Source organism: Populus euphratica, unplaced genomic scaffold (assembly GCF_000495115.2).
Source record: "Populus euphratica unplaced genomic scaffold, PopEup_1.0 scaffold2.1, whole genome shotgun sequence".
Taxonomy (NCBI): Eukaryota; Viridiplantae; Streptophyta; class Magnoliopsida; order Malpighiales; family Salicaceae; genus Populus; species Populus euphratica.
In genome coordinates this window covers 4,008,872-4,013,045 of record NW_011499846.1, presented here as the reverse complement: position 1 = coordinate 4,013,045, position 4,174 = coordinate 4,008,872, and positions in this window count along the sequence as shown.

Below are 4,174 nucleotides of genomic sequence, written 5' to 3'. Positions count from 1 at the left end.
AAAATTAACAAAGATAATTTAAAAAATATAAAAAACAAATAAATAAATAAAAGAAGAAGATGCTTTTGGGAAAAAACTGAAAAAGAAAAGGAAAAAGGAAAGGCATGTGGGGAATGGGAAAAAAAGAATGTGAAGAATGAAAAAAATGCAAAAAAAAAGAAGAAGGATATATTAACTTTCTTAAAATAGTAGAATTATATATTTAAAATTGGACTCTCAAATATATTTTCGTTGTTTGGTGTACATTAAAAATATATTTTTATGATATCATACTATTATAATAGAATTTATATGATAAAGTATATATAATTATTGTATGATATAACATATATATTATAATATATTTTCACATCCTTTAATATACGCAACTTTGAGTGCTGTGAACTTTATTAATTTGTACGGTCCAGACACATTGAAAAGGAGAGAGAGTGGTAGAATGAGAAAGGATAGGTAAGGCATCATGGAATGCACTGTCTGCCAATTTTTTTATTTTTTTAATTATAAATATCAGATGAGCTTACTTATATTTAATTAATTCTTTAAAATTATATAAATCTTTAATAAAATTTATAGTACTTGAATTCATAACTTTTAAAAAATAAATTAAAAATCTAATCAGTTGAATTACGGTTTCTAGTATCGGTTACTTTTTATTTATTGGATAAGGAGTTTTTGCATGTCAATTGATCCATCGGGCATATGTCCTTAGCCCTCTCAAGTGTTGGGTCATTGGTCCCCCATGCTCTCTTTTTCTTTCTTTGATTTACTCTTGCCCCCCACAATCTGCTTATTAAACCATATCCCCTGGTCAGAGTGATCATAAAACTCAATCCTCTGCGACATAATTTTTTTAGCAGGTTTTAATTTAAACTGGCAAAAACAAAAAGATTAGGTCAAATTTGATTGATTAACTGCTCATTTAACTTGAAAAATGATTGTTTTGAATTAATTCTACAACTCATAGATTGATCATCAAGCAATATAATAACTTGGATTTTTTTCTTGGACAAGATATTCTGAGGACAGGTTTTGCGTGCAAAACCCAATTTTTTCTTGATCCCGTTGAGATAAATGATCCGCGATTAAACTGGTACTTAGACAATCCAATCATTGAAAACATAAAATAATTTACTTTTAGAAGCAAGCAGATTGAAACTCTTCCAGTTCATCATGTTTTTGTTTCTCCCGGTCAGCACTCATGCTAGATGTCGCCCGTAAGCGTATCAAGATCAAGAAGTTACCATTTAATTATTTAGTTGAGAGTCATTAATAGTTTCAAATGGATTAGATCTACAATTTCATGGTAAAAGATTACCTGTGATTAGAAATAACATAAGTATTTTTAGTATTTATTACTTGAGGTAAGTTGTTTTATATGATATGAATATGATTTAAAGATGTTAATAAGTTTTTAACTAATATTCATGGCTTAAAATAAAAATTTAAGCTCATTAATAAATTTAATATTTTAAATTTATTATGAACTCATATGTCCAAATATATTTTTATAAGAAATATATTTTTATAAGAAGAATGTATGTAAGTATCCTAACAGAATTCAAGTATTTTAGAATGCGAAAATATTTTCCACAACTCGTTTATTGTGGTGAAAAATACTTTTAATTAAAATTGATGAATATTTAAAATAATTCTAAAAATTTTCTAGTTAATCCTGGTACTTAAATATCAGCCTATTAGTGAATCTAATATTTATATTAAAATATTAACTATTAATTTGCATGAATTAAAATAATTAGGGTTATATATTGAAATGTTAGCAGATCCCTATAAAAATTTACAATTAACTATTAATTTGCATGAATTAAAATATTCAAGGTTATATATTGAAATGTTAGCCAAATCCCTATAAAATTTTACAAACTTATTGTATATTTCAAAAAAATACACATAAATTTTCTAAAACAATGCCAAAAAACACATTTTCCCCTTCTTTTTAAAAATACAGTTTTTATAAGGATTGGACTGTCTCTACCAAGCAAAATCATACGAGTAGTTGTATGGTGGGTGAGATTACTCTACAATTGCTCAGTCTTGTCAAAACCACTAATTAATTTCCTCTATTTTGCAAATTTCTGTAAAGGGTGTCACAGGGTTGGACAAACTTGCTAACAATTAGCAGAATTGGCATGACCATGTGAATAGCTTTCCCTTCCTTTGAGAACCCATAAACAAACACCCCTTCTTACCCAAAAAGAAAAATAACCACAATCAGATGCAAAATAGGTTAGAGAGATTGAAAGGAATAAAGGCAGCTGCACCAACTTGTAGTAGTACCATATCATTTATAAAGCCACGCACGTTATTTTCTTGGGGGGCCCATCAATGACACGGCACCATTAGGGTTCCGTCGTGGTGGTGGTTAGGGCTTTCCATTTAGGGAAAGTCTGCTGGCTCAGTGGGGTTCTTTAATGCAAATTTATATGCCCTTCACTATCTTGGCCCAGATGAGCTTTTGACTGTGTAAGAACTGATTAAGCATGCAGCCTCTGTTTCTCCTACTGATCTTAGATGCGTGGTTGTGGAAATTACTTAAAGAACCCAGCAGGTATATATTTATTAAACATTGATTATTTATTTACTAAAAACTCAGTTACGATAATCGCCATATTTTATTTCTTATAATATTTACATCTCATAATTACATCAAATCATAAAGCCGTAGAAAAAAAAAAAAAAACACCATAGCATGACTGTTGAGAGGTTAGAGAAACTTTGTAGGGCACGCATCCTCTCACTTTCATATCACTGTAGCTCATGTGGAGGGGGTATTGATTTATTTCGGAGTCTTTTTCTTTCTTTCTTTCTTTCTCTTTTCTATTTTTTTTTATTGTAAATTGTATTATGCTATTTAACAATTTAAAAGAGTTATATATGACACTTGCAATTAATAAATCACAAATACCATGCATGATTATCTTAATTGTATTGTTTTTTTTAAATACTTTTTGAGTTATGTTATTATTATTATTAATATTAATATTATTATTATTATTATCATGTTGAGTGATAAATTACTCTCAAGTTTGATGATGATGTGCCATAAAGAGATATTGAGATTTTTATATTATAAGATAAATGCTTTTATTTTTTAATGAAATGAAATCAGTGTAGAATGTAACAAGCTATTTGGTCCACGCTTTGTCATGAATAAGATAATTTTTTTTTTAAACAAAAACATGATATGCAAGTGTTTTAAGGCCTTATATATATATATATATATATATATCATAGATTAAAAATTTGATAACTCATTTAATTAAATAAATAAAAAATCATCCTCGTCAATAAATGCAAAAAATTAATGTACTAAAGACTTAACTAAAAAATCAAGAGAAATATGTGAAACAAAATACTTGTTCTTGTAACATGGGTCATGAACTTGATGTATTTAGTATTTTTTTATTTAATTTTTTACTTAATCAAATAATAATAAAAATTAACAGTCATAATAAAGATATGAATAAAATAAAATAAAAATATTATGTTGGATTGCATAAAAAAAGTGTCTATTAACATTAGGAAAAATGTTACAGTTTTATTTGTAAACCATGTAAAAATTTAAGAAATTTTATTAAAAAAATCACTAAAAATTGTTATATTTATTTATTTTAATTAATCTTAAATAAAATCAAATACATAATAGGTTAGGCATCCCACACATACATTTAATTAATATATTTTAATTCATTTGATTTTAATATAAATATTAAATTAAACCTAAAAATAGTGTCAATATCTAGACCTAGTGGTCGAGAACACTTGACCTATTAAAAAAAAAGTATGCATATAGGCCTGCAGGCCTGTGTACCTAGTCTTTCTTTCTGCTTTTTTGTTTTATCAATGAAAATAAACAATATGTTATTTATTTTTATTTACTTGCTTCCCTAGTTTTTGACCACAAGACAAGTGGTTGGAAAAATAAGTTGGTGATTTTTTACCCTAAAAAACATAATTTTTAATTTATTTTTATTTGAAAACACCTAATAAACTTTCTTATGATGTTAATAAATTAATAAATCAACTTAAAACATCTTAGATTCTGTTTAAAAATAAATAATTAAAATGAAAGAAAATATCATCCCTCAATCCTCAATCTATTTTCTATAGCAAAATGAAGGGGGGGGGAAACCTCAATAGAGCTTATTTTATCAAA